The 21,819-nt window shown below is 42.1% G+C and overlaps 1 long non-coding RNA gene across 1 annotated transcript in view; it reads right to left on the reverse strand.

The window, feature by feature from the left end:
* Window positions 1-393: 393 nt before the first annotated feature.
* LOC135020137 (uncharacterized) overlaps window positions 394-21,819 on the reverse strand; it is a 59,415-nt gene continuing 37,989 nt past the window's right edge. The window contains exon 4 of the long non-coding RNA XR_010217619.1: window positions 394-677. This is a non-coding gene — a long non-coding RNA (uncharacterized LOC135020137). The remainder of the gene's footprint in view (window positions 678-21,819) is intronic.

Below are 21,819 nucleotides of genomic sequence, written 5' to 3' on the forward strand. Positions count from 1 at the left end.
GGTTACCAATAAAATGGGCAAATAAGTATATAACATATCTGGGCATTAAACTCCCAAAATACCCAGCTGAATTATATAGACTGAATGTGAAGGAGGCGATGGACTCAATAGCGAAAGAACTGGAAGGTTGGAAACACTTAACGCTCTCATATCTAGGGAGGGCCAACTTGATTAAGATGTGCACATTCCCTAGACTCTTATATATTTTGCAATCCGTACCTGTACTGATCAGTAGATCTGACCTGACATATATAACTAAAATGTTCAGACAATTTATATGGAAAGGAAAGAGGCCCCGCATAGCTATGCATAAACTTCAACAGTCAAAGGCTAATGGAGGAATACACTTTCCAAACACTCAACTTTATAACCAGGCTTCTTTAATGAGATTTCTAAGAGACTGGTAAACTGATCAAGATACTTATGCTAATACACATTTGGAAGCACAATTTGTAAAAACAAAAAATCTGATAAATTTCCTATATGGTGTAGAAGCGGAATTTGACCAAGAGTTGAAGGACAATCCCCTTCTGTGGTCAGTCTATCGCCTCTGGCATATTCTCAGACGTTCGAGGAATTTGGGGGGACACAAGTCTTTATTTTTAACATTTCTCGGTAGCAACAATTTCCAGCGTGGGGAGGCGGGCTTTCCGTTTACGATGTTCCATAAAGAAGGCCTGAAAGATATAAGACACATAGTCGATGTGGGAACTGGGAAACCATTGACATTTACACAAGCTCAGGAGACCTACCCGTTTCTTCTGAGATACCCGCTAGCATTTTTGCAGATGCAACACTACGCATGCTCGATACTTAACACCCTTTCGAGGGTGGACTACGCGAATGATCTAGATGTCTTTCTCAGAACACCACCGGCCACTAAAAAGGCCTTATCTATATATTACAGAAAACTTAACACTCCGATGGATCACTCAAGGTCGCAATCGGGAATGACAAAATGGTTATCAGATTTTCCTGCGCTTACATGTGAGATGTTGCTAAACAATCTGCTCCTTTCTTGCAAGTTATTACCCTCGGCACAATATCATGAGATGTTCTACAATATTGTCCATAGGGCGTATTTTTCCCCTGATAAACAATATAAAACGGGCATGGTAGATTCGGACAGATGTCTGAAATGCCATGCACCCAAAGCAGATCTCATGCATTGTTTTTGGTTGTGCCCGATGCTCCATCGCTTTTGGCTTCAGGTGAGGCAATATGTCATAGAGCAGCTGATAAATTTTATTCCCTTCACGGCAGAATGGGCAGTTTTTGGGATAATTCCGGCTGGACAAAGGGTAACGAAGGGATGTAAAAGATTGTTAATGGCGATTAGTGCGGCTGCGCGTAAAGCAAATTTGCAATCTTGGATATATAAAGATCTGCCTACTTTAGCTTTGTTTAAGGGAAAGCTCCATCATTAGTTTCAGATGCAATGGCTAGAAACCACGCTACAGAAAGACAAATTGGTGGGGAGATTTTTCGACTCCTGGGAGAGCTATATCGCCACTCTCCCTGTAGATTTTCAGGCTAGACTTAAATACTCTTTTAAAACCACTGAGTGGTATGAGACAAATGTGGCGGTGGGGGACCCTCCCATTGTGCTAGACAACTGAGTACTGGTGGTATTGTGGGGCCCCGGCCTCCCCCACTTCTCCGTATCGCCTAAGATGCAGGTTTCTTGTAGTAAAAATTGTATTATACCTAATCTCTAAGGTACGTGTAGACAACAATAATATCAATGTATAGCATTGGTCCTTGAAGTGACTTACTGTGATTTGTGTGCTCATATCTAAACGGTACACTTGCTTTTATATCCGACTCTCTATGCTATATGTACACATCTTAAACCTTGTACTGTTTATACAACTTTTATTGTAATGTGAAGTGATGCATTAATAAAAAATTGTTTTACGTTAAAAAAAATAAAAAAAAATTCCACACCGAAGAGGTGATTTTTTTTTGTAATTTGACCAGGCATGTCAATGGCCATATTCATCCCACGGACAACAGGTGTCTCCCCGGGTGCCTGACTTAAACAAACCACCTCACCATCAGAATCCTCCTTGTCAATTTCCTCCTCAGTGCCAGCAACACCCATATCCTCATTGGTGTACTGGTGTACTTCAACAGTGACATCTTCAATTTGACTATCATGAACTGGACTGTAGGTGCTCCTTCCAGCACTTGCAGGGGGCGTGCAAATGGTGGAAAGTGCCACCTCTTCCCGTCCAGTGTTGGGAAGGTCAGGCATCGCAACCGACACAATTGGACTCTCCTTGGGGATTTGAGATTTAGAAGAACGCACAGTTCCTTGCTGTGCTTTTGCCAGCTTAAGTCTTTTCATTTTTCTAGCGGGAGGATGAGTGCTTCCATCCTCATGTGAAGCTGAACCACTAGCCATGAACATAGGTCAGGGCCTCAGCCGTTCCTTGCCACTCTGTGTCGTAAATGGCATATTGGCAAGTTTACGCTTCTCCTCAGACGCTTTTAATTTAGATTTTGGGTCATTTTACTGAACTTTTGTTTTTTGTATTTTACATGCTCTCTACTATTGCAGTGGGCATCGGCCTTGGCAGACGACGTTGATGGCATTTCACCGTCTCGGCCATGACTAGTGGCAGCAGCTTCAGCACGAGGTGGAAGTGGATCTTGATCTTTCCCTATTTTACCCTCCACATTTTTGTTCTCCATTTATTAATGTGTGGAATTATATGCCAGTAATATATCAATAGCAATGGCCTACTGTACTGTACTATATATGTATACTGTTGGTCACCAAAATGCTGCACTGTAATACTATATATACTGCTCACAAAAATGCAGTGACACAGATATGGAATGGATACTTGCAGTGACACAGAGCTGCAAGATACAGCAATCGCCTACTGTACACAACTATATACTGTTGGGTCACCAAAATGCTGCACTGTAATACTATATATACTGCTCACAAAAATGCCGCACAGATATGGAATGGATACTTGCAGTGACAAAGAGCTGCAAGATACAGCAATGGCCTACTGTACAACTATATACTGTTGGTCACCAAAATGCTGCACTGTAATACTATATATACTGCTCACAAAAATGCAGCACAGATTTGGAATGGGTACTTGCAGTGACACAGAGCTGCAAGTTACAGCAATGGCCTACTGTACAACTATGGCCCTCATTCCGAGTTGTTCGCTCGCTAGCAGATTTTAGCAGCATTGCACACGCTAGGCCGCTGCCCTCTGGGAGTGTATCTTAGCATAGCAGTTTCTGAGTAGCTCGAGATTTACTCCTACACTGCGATCAGCTCAGCCCGTTTCGTTCCTGGTTTGACGTCATAAACACGCCCTGCGTTCGGCCAGCCACTCTCCCATTTCTCCAGACACTCCCGCGTTTTATCCTGGCACGCCTGCGTTTTTCCGCACACTCCCAGAAAACGGTCAGTTTCCGCCCAGAAACACCCACTTCCTGTCAATCACACTCCGATCACATCAACGATGAAAATTCTTTGTTCGGACGTGAGTAAATCTACTAAGTTTTGTGCTAAAATACTTAGCGCATGCGCACTGCGTACCATGCGCAACGAGCGAACAACTCGGAATGACCCCCTATATACTGTTGGTCACCAAAATGCTGCACTGTAATACTATATATACTGCTCACAAAAATGCAGCACAGATATGGAATGGATACTTGCAGTGACACTGAGCTGCAAGATACTACAGCAATGGCCTAATGTACTGTACAACTATATACTGTTGTTCACCAAAATGAAGCACACTGAGCACAGATATTTGCAGCACACTGAGCACAGATATGGAGCTTTTCAGGCAGAGAATGTAGATATTTGCAGCACACTGAGCACAGATATTGAGCTTTTCAGGCAGAGAACGTAGCCACGTTCTCTCTGCTCAATTGACAATGCACGAGTGAAAATGGCGGCGACGCGCGGCTCTTTATATAGAATACGAATCTCGCGAGAATCCGACAGCGGGATAATGACGTTCGGCCTCGTTCGGGTTAACCGAGCAAGGCGGGAAGATCCGAGGCTGCCTCGGACCCGTGTAAAATAGGTGAAGTTCGGGGGGGGTTCGGATCTCGGAGAACCAAACCCGCTCATTTCTAATATATATAGATAGATAGATAGATAGATAGATAGATAGATAGATAGATAGATAGAGAGAAAGGGGGAGGGAGAGAGAGAGAGAGAGAAATATTGGGCGGCTGCCTCGGACCCGTGTAAAATAGGTGAAGTTTGGGGGAGGGGGTTCGGATCTCGAGGAACCGAACCCGCTCATCTCTAATCTTTACGGTGTCATATTTAGCAATTTGATTTTGGTAGCAGGTGTGATCTCCAAAGCAAAGGTGGTGGGAGTTGTTGTTCCACTCAGGGGCTTTATAGATTGCTAATGGGGGTAGGGCACTTTGTTATCATTCGGCCCCACCTGTTGTGATGTAATGCTGGGATTCACGGGTATATGGGAAGGAAAAGGGCCAAGATTATGAGATTCTCATATCACTGGTCCACGGCCAGTGTTCACAAGACAATTAGCCATCGAGGGAGGGAGGTTTCTGGATACTCAGAAGCCCCCTGCATGTGTTAGTGGTAGTGGGAGGATACATGAGTGCAGTGGAGGGTGTTCCATCATATAAACTTTGGGTACTATGCAGTAATAAAATAGTTTATATGCCTCATTCCTTTAAGCATTGATAGTTACTTTTTCATATACTTCACAATGCTGTTTTAGAGCTATTGAGAGTTTATTTCTCGATATTGCTTTTAAATACCGTATACTATATGTTTGGGGCCCCATCAAAGTTTTGTCGTATTCATGTATAAATATTTTTTATAAAAATAAAATGTTCAATTTAATGTGTTTTTCAATGTTATGAATATAATATTAGAACACTATGGTATAATATTGTTTTGAATCTGTTAAATTTAGTATTCTACTTTTGTATAATTGATTTGATGTGTAACCAAGCCTACATTTCCAAAAACAATTCTAAAATTCCATTTTTATTCCTTTCCTAGCAATGTAAATTCTGAACTAAAATTAATTTAAAAAAAAAATAATTTTACACAGTATGTGTCTTGTACTTCGTAAATAAATATGCAAGGGTACATGCAGAATATCAAATTCTGATTAAAGTTCTTTAAAAAACACACACAATTGAAACTGTTAATTTTATTATTTACATGTTAATGCCAATAATTTATTCCTAAAGAATGTGCTCTCAATATGATCTAAGGACTGGATTTGTCTTGCTGCCAATACTTGCATATATTATTGTTATAAATAATAACTTTTATTTTATACTTAGGGAGCTCCTATCTGGTTGGAAAGTCAGCCAATCAAACACATGAGAAAATAGTTTCATCCAGATTCCACAGCTTCCGATAAATATGATTGATTGGCAGTTTTCTCCAATAAGAAATATTGTACATTTTCAGAAATAGATTTAATAAATGTCTCATAGTTGGTTGATTTATTATTACAATCAGATGTGGCTCTTTTAGATCTCTTAACAATGGTATGAATACAAATAAAAAATAAGGACCCATGAAGTCAAAAAGAGGAGTTTATCAAATCTGGCTATGTGAATTAGCAAAATAAATTTGCCTTATTTAAGGCAAACCTTTGCCCATATACGTCACATTTGTTAAAAATCTACATAAAATTGGGCATCCATATCATCATCTCACTCTCAGGGTGGGTGTAATAGAATGCAAATTTATTAGCAACTTCTGTGAGTCATTGCACACTACTTCAAATGACTGCAATTTTCCCCTCCAAATTGACACATGTAATACCCAGTGATTTGTAGGATGAAAACGTAAACTGACAGTGGTTTGGACCTTCTCGGAGTGTTTGCATGTGTGCCTGGGTGTTGATTGGGAGGGATGCGTATGAATGTGTGGCCTCCCTACCTAGAGTTAATAGGTCCAAGTCTGCAAATCATTTTGTTATTGCTGGGTTGCAAGTTCCCATCCCTTTGAACTATGGGGGTCATTCCGAGTTGTTCGCTCGCTAGCAGATTTTAGCAGCATTGCACACGCTAGGCCGCCGCCCTCTGGGAGTGTATCTTAGTTTAGCAGAATTGCGAACGAAAGATTAGCAGAATTGCAAATAGAAAATTCTTAGCAGTTTCTGAGTAGCTTGAGACTTACTCCTACACTGCGATCAGCTCAGCCCGTTTCGTTCCTGGTTTGACGTCACAAACACGCCCTGCATTCGGCCAGCCACTCCCCCGTTTCTCCAGACACTCCCGCGTTTTATCCTGGCACGCCTGCGTTTTTCCGCACACTCCGAGAAAATGGGCAGTTTCGGCCCAGAAACACCCACTTCCTGCCAATCACACTCCGATCACTTCAACTATGGAAATTCTTCGTTCGGACGTGAGTAAATCTACTAAGTTTTGAGCTAAAATACTTAACGCATGCGTACTGCGTACCATGCGCATTTTCGCCTTAATCGCTCCGTTGCGAAAATTGGCAACGAGCGAACAACTCGGAATGACCCCCTATGTCAGATCAAGCATGGAACATAGGAACAGGTAAGTGGGGAATATATTTTATCAATTATAGTGGTTATTTTAAATATTTATATATTTCGTTCCTGTTGATGGGCTTAGGCCCGCAATGCTGGAAGGAAGAAAGGAAATTTTCACCTTTACAAGAAGTCTGTGTGTGTGTGTGTGTGTGTGTGTGTGTGTGTGTGAAAATAATATATATATATATATATATATATACATATATATATATATATATATATATATATATATATATAGAAGTAGAGTCTACGGCGCTTGGATGTAGCTATGTGCTTATTATACTTTAAAATTAAAATAACCTTTAGTGTAGATAGAGTATCAATATAAAGTAAAAACACTTCTCAAACTGTGAGCGGCAGCTTATAATACAAAAAATGTGCTTGGCATGCACACCTATGGATTTAGAAGAATTAGTGAAAATAAGCGCCCAAGAGTGTGAATTTATACAACAAGGTAGGTAAAATGAAGGTATCAACGGTGGGTATGTTAACACCCGTTTGAACTTATCTGAAAAAACCAGAGTGGCTAGATTCAGGCGATGTTCCTTTTGATGCTTAAAACATGTTAAAAAAGAAGAATAACAGACATAGTGTGTACTGTTTTTTTTTAAAAATATCTAAATATAACACTTGCTTTCTGATATTAGGCTTAATTAGGGAAATAGCATATTCCCAAGTATGCAGTCAATATAGCCTAGGCAGTGTATATATAAAAGATACAATATTTGATACACAAAAATGACATAAAAGTACATAAAAATACATAAAAACATATAAGATAGCTGTATAGCATGCGTACAAGATAAAAGATTATATCAGGCTTATCTGTCCATAAATAACTGGAATGCATGCGTACAGAGTTCAAGATGATAAATGGCTTATCTGTCCATTAGAGGGAATGTCATCAGGTGGTCCCAACGCGTTTCGTCCGTCATCAGCAGGACTTCATCCTGCTGATGACGGACGAAACGCGTTGGGACCACCTGATGACATTCCCTCTAATGGACAGATAAGCCATTTATCATCTTGAACTCTGTACGCATGCATTCCAGTTATTTATGGACAGATAAGCCTGATATAATCTTTTATCTTGTACGCATGCTATACAGCTATCTTATATGTTTTTATGTATTTTTATGTACTTTTATGTCATTTTTGTGTATTAAATATTGTATCTTTTATATATACACTGCCTAGGCTATATTGACTGCATACTTGGGAATATGCTATTTCCCTAATTAAGCCTAATATCAGAAAGCAAGTGTTATATTTAGATATTTAAAAAAAAAAACAGTACACACTATGTCTGTTATTCTTCTTTTTTAACATGTTTTAAGCATCAAAAGGAACATCGCCTGAATCTAGCCACTCTGGTTTTTTCAGATAAGTTCAAACGGGTGTTAACATACCCACCGTTGATACCTTCATTTTACCTACCTTGTTGTATAAATTCACACTCTTGGGCGCTTATTTTCACTAATTCTTCTAAAAAAAAATATATATATATATATATATATATACACACACAGTGGGGCAAAAAAGTATTTGGACAGCCACCGATTGTGCAAGTTGACCCACTTAAAAAGATGAGAGAGGTCTGTAATTTCCATCATAGGTACACTTCAACTGTGAGAGACAGAAACTGAAAAAAAAAATAGGAAATCACATTGCATGATTTTTAAACAATTTATTTGTATATTCTTGCGGAAAATAAATATTTGGACAATCAAAATGTTTAACTCAATACTTTGTAATATAACCTTGGTTGGCAATTACAGAGGTCAACCATTTCCTGTAGTTCTTGACCAGGTTTGCACACACTGTAGCAGGTATTTTGGCCCACTCTACCATGCAGATCTTCTCTGGATCTGTCATGTTTTGGGGCTGTCGCCGGGCAAAACGGACTTTCAACTCCCTCCACAGATTTTCTATTGGGTTGAGGTCTGGAGACTGACGGACGAAACGGGTTGGGACTGCCTATTGATACCTCCATATAATGGACAGATAAACTCTCTTTGCTTTTAATCTTGTACGTGTGTTTTTCAGCCATTGTATGTCATTGTTTATTAAACCGTGAGTTTTAACTTTTTAATATTGAGGCTGCTAAGTGTTTCTTGGGAATAGTCTGTTCCCTAATTTCGCCTCATGTTATTTTTGCAGTGACATTTTTACAATATTGGTACACACTGTTTGCTGTTTTTTCTTTTGTATACTCCATGTTCAATAAGACGGTCATCTGATTGAAGTTCCATCAACCAGATAAGTGTATTGGATCTATACCATTATCACATTTCCTTATATACTCAATTATATACCTACACTTTTGGGCGCTTATATCCACTATTTTTCATATATATATATATATATATATATATATATACACACAAATTCTGCTCCGGCACTCGGCTCTGCCCCTGTTATGGGACTGACTTGCTCAGGTGCCTTCCTCCAGGGGTACAAACCCTTTACATAGAGTCAGCAGGAAATAACGAGGCGGCACTCGGAGTCTTGTAAAACAGCAAACCATGTAATAGTGCAGATCAACGTTTCGGGGTTTCCCCCTTCATCAGGATTAGTGCAATGTAACAAACAGTGTGTTTAAATACAACTTACCCCCCTCTCCAGAACATCCCCTCTGGCCGGTGCCGCTGGCCGCGCCGTCCCGGTCTTCAGACTGACGTCACCAGTGTCTCACAGGAAGTGACATGCCGGCGCCGGGAGGCGCGTCCATATTAGTGATCTGCACTATTACATGGTTTGCTGTTTTACAAGACTCCGAGTGCCGCCTCGTTATTTCCTGCTGACTATATATATATATATATATATATATATATATAGTAGCAAAACCGGGCAGCACTCCTAGGCTTTTCAATAAAGTGGACAACTCACAGCAAGTTTGCATCAATGTTTCAGGTGCCTTTAATTTGCACCTTTCGTCAGGACGAAAGGTGTAAATTAAAGGCACCTGAAACATTGATGCAAACTTGCTGTGAGTTGTCTATGTTATTGAAAAACTGTTAGGGTCTCCTGCTCTGTGCTGCCACGTCGTCATGGCAACCGGGAGACAAGTGCTAGCGGAGTAACCTGAGCGTAGCTGATACTCCGGTTCGGGTCTTTTGCTGTGCAGTGGTTACAGGCTCTGTGCACGGCAGGGGATCCGGTGCTGGTTTTTGTGCTCACAGTCTGTGAGGTCTGAGTGGGGCGTGGACAGCACCTGCTATATAAACCCTCTTCTCAGGTTAGGCAGATGCTGCTGAATCTTTGTTTGTTAGTCAGTTCCTGAAAGCTAGCTAGTACTGTGTAAACTTTGTATTTGTTTGTTGCTTACTGCAAATAGGCCTTGGGTTTGGTATTACACTCTGCCAATCCAGACCTAGCAGTAAGACTGGAGTCAGTCGTTTAACCTGCTGGGGTTCTTTTGCTACTCTGTGAACCTAGCAAGTTTGCGGCTGTATTCTCAGACTTGCCTGCCAAAATCCTTTCTCACTGTGCAAGGTGTTCAGGTGTCAGTTTAGTGGCAGTAAGCTGAACCAGTGCACTGCAAGTGAGGACTAGGATTGTGGAGACTCTCCTTGTGTCTATTATTCCATCTCTGACCAAGGAGTTTACTGCCACACCCGTTGGTAACCCTTTAGGGTTTTGCTGTTGCTCTTAGCAACAGCATTTCGGGTTCTCTACGTATTAAATCACAACATCTCGCTTCTTTCCATCTGAGCATTCCTAATACTAGGGAGACACCCAGTTTCTTAGCCTTTGGGCTTCTCTGTTCACTTTGTGTTTATTTTGTTACCCTATCACCTTCTGTGTATGTAATGTCATATTCCCCAGTCTGTCTGTGAGTTCATTTGTTTTGCATCCCTCTCCGTTCAGACACCAGTACATTCCTGCTGGCACTGGTGTGCATAACATATTCAGCAGCCAAATACTCCTGTTGAAATTTTGTGGGAATATGGAGCATACCCCTCAAAATACTTTGCAACAGGTGGTCGATCAGGTGCAGGTACTGACTCGACAATTTAATGATTTGTCCATTAAAATGCACACCTCGCAGGCCGCTGGCGAAGCTCCTGCAGCAGCAGTACCTTCAGGGGTTAAGGAGCCGAAAGTAAATCTCCCGGATCGTTTTTCTGGAGATCGCTCGCAGTTCTTTTGTTTCAAGGAGAGCTGCAAGCTATATTTCCAGCTTAGGCCTCAGTCTTCTGGGTCGGAGATTCAGCGGGTGGGCATAGTGATTTCCTTGCTACAAGGAGACCCACAGGTCTGGGCATATGGGTTGCAGCCTGACTGTCCTTCGCTTAAAAGTGTTGATGCTTTTTTTACGGCACTGGGCATGTTGTATGATGACCCTGACAAGACGGCCTCAGCCGAGGCTCAGATTTCGATCCTTAAGCAAGGGCGAAGGCCAGTTGAGGTTTATTGTACGGAGTTTCGGAGGTTGGCCCATGATACCCAGTGGAATGACCCAGCCCTGAGACACCAGTACCGAAGAGGTCTTTCTAACCAGTTAAAAGACCAACTGGTACAATATCCCTTGCCTGATAGCTTGGATCAGCTCATGCAGTTATCCATTCGGGTGGATAGACGGCTGAGAGAGCGCAGGCTTGAAAGGGAGACCGAGGTTTCCTTCTTTCCCAAGGGAACCTCAGACTCTGAGGAATTTTCCGAGGAGCCTATGCAGATTGGGGCTACCCGCCTCTCCTCGCGTGAGAAGACGCGGAGGAGACAGCAGGGGTTATGTTTGTACTGTGGGAATAAAGGTCATGTGGTAGTATCATGCCCAGAAAAGCCGGAAAACTTCAGGGCCTGAGGGTGATGGGAAATATCCTGTCAGGCCAGAAGTCAGAATTTCCCAAGAAGACTTTTATTATTCCGGTGACCTTGAAGATCCTCTGTCAAACTGTCAAGACTGAGGCCTTTGTGGACAGTGGGTTTTTATGGACCGCCAATTCGCCCTGAAACACTCTGTTCCCTTAGTACCCTTGGCATCGGAAATTGAGATTTGTGTGTTAAACGGGGAACCATTATCCCAGGGTAAAATTACCTCTTGCACTAGCCAGATTTCTTTGTTTATTGGAGCCACACACTCTGAAAAATTGTCCTTTTATGTGACTGTCTGTACTTTTGCCCCATTGGTGTTGGGGTTACCCTGGTTAAGGGCCCACAATCATCAATTTGACTGGGTCTCTGGGGAGATTCTTAGTAAGGGTACTGATTGTTTCAGGAGTTGCTTGAGCCTTCCAGTCAGGCTTTCGCAGCTAAGTTTGCCAGGATTGCCAGGATGTTATGCAGATTTTGCAGACGTGTTCTCCAAAAGAGTTGCAGAGGTACTACCTCCCCATCGCCTCTATGACTGTGCCATTGATTTGTTGCCGAATGCTTTGCTTCCCAAGAGCAGGTTGTACTCCCTGTCACGTCCTGAGACTCAGGCTATGGCAGAGTACATTCAGGAGAACTTGGCTAAGGGATTTATCAGACCTTCACAGTCTCCAGTTGGGTCGGGGTTCTTCTTCGTGGGTAAAAAGGACGGTTCGTTGCGACCCTGCATCGACTTCAGGGAATTGAACCGTATCACGATTAAAAACTCGTACCCACTGCCTCTCATTTCGGTTTTGTTTGACCAGATTCGTACTGCCACCATTTTTTCTAAGATTGACCTACGCGGTGCGTACAATCTAATCCGAATAAGAGAGGGGGATGAATGGAAGACTGCCTTTAATACCCACTCAGGGCATTATGAATATTTGGTGATGCCTTTTGGGCTCTGTAATGCCCCGGCAGTCTTCCAGGACTTCATGAACGATGTGCTCAGGGAATATTTGGATAGATTCTTAGTTGTATACTTAGATGACATCCTAATCTTCTCCCATTCCCTGGAGGAACATCGGAAGCATGTACGCTTAGTCCTCCAGAAACTCAGAGACCACCGGCTTGGGGCGAAGCTGGAGAAGTGCGAATTTGAAGTTCAGCAAATCGCATTTCTAGGATATATTATCTCCCCAGAAGGTTTCCAAATGGAGGGTTCCAAGGTACAGGCAGTCCTGGATTGGGTGCAGCCCACTAGTTTGAAGGCGCTTCAGCGTTTTCTGGGCTTTGCGAATTTTTATAGACGATTTATGAATTTTTATAGACGATTTATCACTGGATTTTCGTCTATAGTGGCGCTCTTGGTGGCACTCACTAAGAAAGGGGCGGATGTTGCTCACTGGTCTTGTGAGGCCAAAGCGGCTTTTGCCCATCTCAAAAGGGCATTTGTCTCGGCCAAGGTGCTGCGACACCCAGATCCAGAGCGTCCTTTTGTGGTGGAGGTGGATGCCTCTGAGATGGGTATTGGGGCAGTGCTCTCTCAGATGGGGGTGTCTGATAATCGCCTTCATCCCTGTGCTTACTTTTCCCGTAAATTTTCGCCTGCCGAGATGAATTATGACGTGGGTAACCGGGAATTGTTGGCTATTAAGGATGCACTCGAGGAGTGGAGACACTGGCTTGAGGGGGCTAAGTTTGTGGTCTCAATTCTCACCGACCATAAGAATTTGGCATATTTAGAGTCAGCGAAGCGCCTCAATGCCAGGCAGGCACGATGGGCTTTGTTTTTTGCTCGCTTTAATTTTTTGATAACATATCGCCCTGGGTCAAAAAACATCAAGGATGATGCGCTCTCGCTGAGTTTTGCTCCTATCCAGGAGACCACCGAGGAGCCATTGCCCATTGTGTCCCCATCATGTATTAAAGTGGGTTTTACCCAGGACCTCTTGTCATTAGTACTTAGAGCACAGGAGCAGGCTTCTCCAGACCTTCCGGTAGCTCTTTTGTTTGTGCCTCCTAGGTTAAGACAGCGAGTGTTCTTGGAATTCCATGCCAAGAAGTCGGCAGGTCACCCGGGTATTGCCAGAACTCGGGAGTTGCTATCTAGGGCGGTGTGGTGGCCCTCGGTGGCTAGGGATGTGGATCAGTGGGTTCGGGCATGTGACATCTGTGCCCGAAATAAGACTCCTAGAGGGGTTCCTGTTGGCCCATTACATCCACTCTCTATTCCATCTAAGCCATGGACCCACATTTCAATGGATTTTGTGGTGGACTTGCCCAAATCCTCGGGGATGACAGCCATCTGGGTTGTCGTTGACAGGTTTTCGAAGATGGCGCACTTCGTTCCATTGGTTGGGCTGACATCGGCCAGACGCCTGTCTGAATTATTTATGCTGCATGTTGTGCGTCTCCACGGGTTGCCACTTGATGTGGTCTCTGACCGCGGATCCCAGTTTGTGGCCAAATTCTGGAGGGCATTTTGTTCCGATCTCCAGATTTCTGTCAGCTTGTCGTCAGGCTACCATCCGCAGTCTAATGGGCAGACTGAAAGGGTGAACCAGTCCTTGGAGCAGTTCCTCAGGTGTTATGTCTCCAAGTGTCAGACTGACTGGGTTGCTCATCTGTCCATGGCGGAGTTTGCCTATAACAACGCGGCTCACTCTGCTACAGGGATCTCTCCCTTCCTTTGTGTGTATGGGCATCATCCTAAGGCCAATTCTTTTGACCCCCTGGACTCCACGCCTGGAGGTTCCTCTGTGGTTTCGGTTCTTAGAGGTATTTGGAGGAAAGTGAAGAAAGCCCTTGTGTCTGTGTCATTAGTGACCAAAAGGGTTTTTGATAAGCGGAAAAGACCCTGCAGCTTCAAATTAGGAGACTTCGTCTGGTTGTCTACCAAGAATTTGTAGTTGAGACAGCCATCTCATAAGTTAGGCCCCCGGTTCATCGGTCCTTATAAGATCACTAGGGTTATCAATCCGGTGGCATTTCAGTTAGATCTACCCCGTTCTTTGGGTATCAATAAAACATTTCATTGTTCCCTTTTAAAACGGGCGATTAGTAATCCTTCTTCCAGTGGAAGACCTTCCCCTCTTCTGATACGTGGCCAGAGGGAGTTTGTTGTTGAAAGGATTCTTGACTCCAAGATGGTTCGGGGTCGGCTGTCATTTTTGGTGCACTGGAAGGGGTATGGCCCGGAGGAGCAGTCGTGGGTGCGCAGTTGTGATCTTCATGCCCCCAGACTGTTACGCTCTTTCATCTCGCAGTTCCCCGATAAACCCGGTGGTAGGGGTTCTTTGACCCCTCGTCAGAGGGGGGGTACTGTTAGGGTCTCCTGCTCTGTGCTGCCACGTCGTCATGGCAACCGGGAGACAAGTGCTAGCGGAGTAACCTGAGCGTAGCTGATACTCCGGTTCGGGTCTTTTGCTGTGCAGTGGTTACAGGCTCTGTGCACGGCAGGGGATCCGGTGCTGGTTTTTGTGCTCACAGTCTGTGAGGTCTGAGTGGGGCGTGGACAGCACCTGCTATATAAACCCTCTTCTCAGGTTAGGCAGATGCTGCTGAATCTTTGTTGGTTAGTCAGTTCCTGAAAGCTAGCTAGTACTGTGTAAACTTTGTATTTGTTTGTTGCTTACTGCAAATAGGCCTTGGGATTTGGTATTACACTCTGCCAATCCAGACCTAGCAGTAAGACTGGAGTCAGTCGTTTAACCTGCTTGGGTTCTTTTGCTACTCTGTGAACCTAGCAAGTTTGCGGCTGTATTCTCAGACTTGCCTGCCAAAATCCTTTCTCACTGTGCAAGGTGTTCAGGTGTCAGTTTAGTGGCAGTAAGCTGAACCAGTGCACTGCAAGTGAGGACTAAGATTGTGGAGACTCTCCTTGTGTCTATTATTCCATCTCTGACCAAGGAGTTTACTGCCACACCCGTTGGTAACCCTTTAGGGTTTTGCTGTTGCTCTTAGCAACAGCATTTCGGGTTCTCTACGTATTAAATCACAACATCTCGCTTCTTTCCATCTGAGCATTCCTAATACTAGGGAGACACCCAGTTTCTTAGCCTTTGGGCTTCTCTGTTCACTTTGTGTTTATTTTGTTACCCTATCACCTTCTGTGTATGTAATGTCATATTCCCCAGTCTGTCTGTGAGTTCATTTGTTTTGCATCCCTCTCCGTTCAGACACCAGTACATTCCTGCTGGCACTGATGTGCATAACAAAAACCTAGGAGTGCTGCCCGGTTTTGCTACTACACCCAGTTCCTGACAGGTTCTTGGGAGGGCACCCAGGTGCTACTTTTGTTAAGTGGAGTGCCAGTCATATGCGTATATATATATATATATATATATATATATACACAGGTTGAGTATCCCTCATCTGAAATGCTTGGGACAAGAAGTATTTTGGATATTGGAAGTTTCCGTATTTTGGAATAATTGGATACCATAATGAGATCTCATGGTGATGGGACCTAAGTCTAAGCACAGAATGTATTTATGTTTCATATATACCTTATACACACAGCCTGAAGGAAATTTAATACAATATTTTTATAACTTTGCGTATTAAATAAAGTTTGTGTATATTGAGCCATCAGAAAAAAAAGGTTTCACTATCTCACTCCCACTCAAAAAATTCAGTATTTCGGAATATTCCGTATTTCAGAATATTTGGATATGGGATACTCAACCTGTATATATATATATATATATATATATATATATATATATATATATATATATATATATATGAGAGCAGTGAAGAACAGAGCCTATGTATATCTAATAGAACAACTGGGGTCAGGAAAATTTCTTTACACAACACACCTCAACAGTGAATGAGTGGCAGCTCTTATACAGTATATGAAAAAAAATGGACAAATGGAGTAAATAAAAGCGCCTAATAGTGTTGGTGAATAAAACCTGTGCGGTCAGGTGCAGTTATTAAAATAAATAGCAACTTAGCTCCAAATATTTTCAGGCTGATGACACTTAGAAGCCGAACATGTAAAGAGAAGATAAAAGCAACATAGTGTGTACTGTTTTGAAAAACAATATTTTTCTCAGTGGTTTCAAAAATCAGGAATGTGGCTCATTCAAAAATATTGAGTGAGCGAGACTGATGATTCTTAAAATAGAAGATAAAAGCTATAAAAGACAGTATTTTCACAACAGCTTAAATGCTAGGAATGTGGCTCATTCCAATAAATATTAAGCAAGCGTAATAATAAAAACAATTTAATGGGCACAATCCTGCCATGCTTACAGATAACAAACGTACAAGACAATTAACACAAATAGGCAATTCATCTGTCCATAAATGCAGGTAGCACACGTACAGGATTGAATAATTAAAACAGCTTATCTGTCCGCATATGGGGAGTCCAAAGGGTAAGTAGCAGGTCCCTGTCCCAATGCGTTTCGTCCTATTGTGTGGACTTCATCAAGGGGATAGTCATTATGGGCACAAACAGGAAATTTATAGAGCTAGTGAGAGGTCACATGTTAGACATGTGGGTGTGACATCACTTCCTAAACATAAAAGCTAAAACCAGTATTTAAAACAATGGATAATTGCAATGAAAACAGAGATGTTATATATCAGAAGCAGATCATGTTTGTAAGGAATCAAAAAATAAGGATTTAAGTGAAATGAGGGTGATAAAACGGCGGTGGAACGCAAAAAACGCGTCAATTTCCGCCCGCAATGGCCTTGGAATGCAAAATTATGTCACTTCCGCCGGACGTGTACAAATAGTAAAACTCATATTTACAGGGTATGTGCTGCCTGCGCTTATGTGTAAAAGCACCCGCAGACAGCGCTAACGTAAAGTGCAGGGAGTGAGATAGGAATAATAATGTGTTTGGTGTGTGGGGCGGCGGTGGAACGCAATCGTCACTTCCGCCTATGAGTTGGGACGCATCCGCGTCACTTCCGCCGGGGGATAAAACAGGTAACAGTAATACAAGGGGATAAGGACAGTGTTTGAGACGGCAACATAATAGCAAAGTGCTGATCCTAGTCCAATAGTAAATACCAGACCCAAGCTGCAATGGATAAGAAAGTCAGTTTTGGTTGTAACTGTAATAGTTCATGGCGATGACGTCATATCCGGATGTCTGTAGCTGCAGATGAACCGCATAATGAGGCGCACAGTCATTTTCATGTTTCTTTAAAAAGGTCTGACAACAGTGGATCAGTCATTTCTGGTAGTTAGAATACCCAACCGTCTTGTTTTAATCCCAATTCACATTTAGTGAATATTAATTAACAGGATCCTGCAATGCACAGCCATTAAAATAATATATATATATATATATATATATATATAAAATAAAAGATATTTAAAAAAAAAATATATATAGTGTAAAATGAATACGTGCATTGGCCCTCATTCCGAGTTGTTCGCTCGCAAGGCGATTTTAGCAGAGTTGCTCACGCTAAGCCTACGCCTACTGGGAGTGTATCTTAGCATCTTAAAATTGCGAACGATGTATTCGCAATATTGCGATTAGCACACTTCTTAGCAGTTTCAGAGTAGCTCCAGACTTACTCGGCATCTGCGATCAGTTCAGTGCTTGTCGTTCCTGGTTTGACGTCACAAACACACCCAGCGTTCGCCCAGACAATCCCCCGTTTCTCCAGCCACTCCAGCGTTTTTTCCGGAAACGGTAGCGTTTTTTCCCACACGCCCTTAAAACGGCCAGTTTCCGCCCAGTAACACCCATTTCCTGTCAATCACACTACGATCGCCGGAGCGATGAAAAAGCCGTGAGTAAAAATACTATCTTCATAGCAAACTTACTTGGCGCAGTCGCAGTGCGGACATTGCGCATGCGCACTAAGCGGAAAATCGCTGCGATGCGATGAAATTTACCGAGCGAACGACTCGGAATGAGGGCCATTATGTGAAGACATGATTTGAGTATGTAATAATAAATTACGGGCATGCAGAATAGTGGTCATGCATGGTAAAGGACAACAGTATATATAAAAAGAAATATAGTGGTTAAAGTGATGTAGTGGAGGTGAATTAAAGGAAAGGCGCAATTTCAAATCCCTCATTAAATCCTAGGGGAGCCATAGTTCTTAATTCAAAAATCCAGAACATTTCTCGCTTTGAAAGTTTGTTCAGGGTATCTCCACCCCGTTCTCCGAGACTTACAACTTCTATACCTTTAAAGGTAAGGTCCTCAGGGTTGGAACAATGTTTTTCCTGAAAATGTCTATATATAGCATGTGTCTGGATTTTATTCTTGATGTTTCTAACATGCTCTTGAATACGTGTTTTAGGCATCTCTTCATTTTCCCGATGTACTTGAGACCACAGGTGCATTCTAGAAGGTATACAACTATAGTTGAGTTGCAATTAATAAAGTGCTTAATAGTATATTCACATGAATTGTCATTGTTGGAAAATGTCTTCCGATTCCTATGGACAAGTTTGCAGCAAATGCAGCTTCCACATTTGTAACTTCCCTGGCATTTCTTTATTGAGGAAGATGATTCAGATTTTAATAGGCTAGGTGCTAGAATATCTTTAAGATTACTGGTCTTTCTGAAAACAATCTGCGGTCTAGGAGGTAGGATGTCTTTAAACCTTTTTCACACTATTGGATGGATTTTGTGCTGTAAACCAGGGTACACCCCGTATACTTCCTACACTTTTGTTTGGGGTAGTAGGGGTGCACCAACATATGGTTACAAAACATCTCCACACATTGTATGTTGTTCTTTTTCTATATACCCACGTGACATTGAGAATTTTGTGAGGAACAAAAGAAGGGATTGAAGAACAGGAAGTACTGGTGGAGCCATCATTTGCGCCCAAGTAAAGAAACCTTTTGAAGCTTGTCCTCTCCCTCCTCTGAAGTGAGTTGGGTACGCATTCTCTCACAAAATTCTGGGTTGATGTCCTATGTGATATTACTATTCGACATACATTCTGGGAGATATTATTATAAGTCGGGGACCTGGTGGCAAAGGGTATACAAGACCTGGGATAAAGAAACTGCTACGCACACAATATATAATTCTTGATTGTGAGTTTGGGTACGGACCATAAGTTTCTTAAAGAAATTCCCCTGTCTTGTGGGTCCAGTGGGCTATATGCATTAAGAACGAACTTGAAGCATTTCTACACATTGTTTGTTTTTCCTTTGTTTTATACATTGGGACTGGATTGGAAGCATTTTCCACTACCACACTGAAGACTGAGGAATAAGGAACATCATTGTGGACATATAAGGAATGTATTATCCGTCTGTATATTATTAAGCGCTTATACGAGTATTTTCTCCCGCTAATATTGTTGCATTTGTTTTGATTGGGTGTGGTGACACCCCTAAGGGGGATTATATACGTTAAAGCTGCTTTCCTGCATCTCTAAGATAACTTCCTTTGTTTTCTGGTCTGTACATTATTATTCCTATCTCACTCCCTGCACTTTACGTTAGCGCTGTCTGCGGGTGCTTTTACACATAAGCGCAGACAGCACATACCCTGTAAATATGAGTTTTACTATTTGTACACGTCCGGCGGAAGTGATGTAATTTTGCGTTCCAAGGCCATTGCGGGTGGAAATTGACGCGTTTTTTGCGTTCCACCGCCGTTTTATCACCCTCATTTCACTTAAATCCTTATTTTTTGATTCCTTACAAACATGATCTGCTTCTGATATATAACATCTCTGTTTTCATTGCAATTATCCATTGTTTTAAATACTGGTTTTAGCTTTTATGTTTAGGAAGTGATGTCACACCCACATGTCTAACATGTGACCTCTCACTAGCTCTATAAATTTCCTGTTTGTGCCCATAATGACTATCCCCTTGATGAAGTCCACACAATAGGACGAAACGCATTGGGACAGGGACCTGCTACTTACCCTTTGGACTCCCCATATGCGGACAGATAAGCTGTTTTAATTATTCAATCCTGTACGTGTGCTACCTGCATTTATGGACAGATGAATTGCCTATTTGTGTTAATTAGTACAAAAAAAGAGAGAGACCCAGTGGCGCAAAAGTGAATAGACAGTTTGAACAAACGTCTTCCCTGTATATTGTCCTCAATGGATTTTTTCAACCTTTATGGTTTTCTTTTTGAAGATCCACTCTGGTATGAATTGTACCTCGGACAGAGAGATAATTTCCTTAGTGCAACACTGTTTATATATAAGAATGGCACTCCTTAGAAACATATGATGTTACACTCACATTTAATCAGAAATATAATTACTCATAATCCTCCACACTTGAATAGTACTCCTTTATACTTCCTTCATCCAATATGTCACTCAAAGGCAAAAGGAGAAAGGGATTTAGTGCAATACCGTTTTTTTAAAAACAAGAGTTTTTAGCTGATAGATCCATTTCATTTCTGCCCTAGAAAGCCTCAAATCTATATCACGTGTTTTCCAATGGGGTGGTATAACTTGTATGCCCCAAAAAGATTTTATAAAACATTCCTTTGAATGGTGTTTTTCTTTAAAGTGGGCCGACAACGTGTGCGATTCTAAACCACAAGAAACTTAAAAACCAGATTAGCAGAACATGTTTACAACATAAAAAAGGGATTAGAATCGCACACGTTTTCGGCCCACTTTAAAGAAAAACACCATTCAAAGAGCTAAAAACTCTTGTCCCCCGAGGTCTGAACGGGGATTTCGAGTTGAAACATTTCTTATAAATTCCCACTCTTTATATCCATTCTTCTATTTTTTCCTCCTTTTTGGCAAAAGAAATGATTCTAACAACTTTTTTATTTGTTTATAAATATTTTTATTAATTATTGTTATTTTTTTGTTTATCCCTAAGGTCACCCTCTCCCTAGGAAAATGGACTCTATTTGCGTCCCAATATTATTTAAGTGGTACTATGAAAAGTGTCTAAATTGATCTCACTTCCAGGACTTTGAAACGCACATGTTATCGCGTGGAGTACCACTGTGTATCGACGGCATTGGAATCCATCAAGACCGCGAGTGGAACGCGGTGAAACGCAGGCCCGTCACTTCCGGTAATACCGGAAGTGACGTATCGCGACTCTCGTATCGGGAGTTTTCCATTGTCGGGCTATTATGATTGGCCTATTCAAATTTAGGCGCCCATTTTGACACTGGGGAGGGGGTGGATCTAAAGGTGTGTCCCATTAATACTGGGGTATAAATATCTGAACTAGGCTGCTAACCACCATGCTTCTGTTACGCACACCAGTGCTAACAGGAGTATACCGGTGTACAGTATGAACAGAGAGGGAAGTGAAGCAAACGAACTCACAGACAGTATAACATAACATACACAGGAGGTGATGGAATAACTAATAAACACAAAGTGAACGGAGAAGCCCAAAGGCTCAGGAATTGGGTGTCTCCCTAGTGTCAGGAATGCTCAGATGGAATAGAGCGGACAATGAAGCGAGGTGTAGTGATTTAACATGTGGAGCACCCGAAATGATGTTGCTAAGAGCAA

Source organism: Pseudophryne corroboree, chromosome 2, assembly GCF_028390025.1.
Source record: "Pseudophryne corroboree isolate aPseCor3 chromosome 2, aPseCor3.hap2, whole genome shotgun sequence".
Lineage (NCBI taxonomy): Eukaryota > Metazoa > Chordata > Amphibia > Anura > Myobatrachidae > Pseudophryne > Pseudophryne corroboree.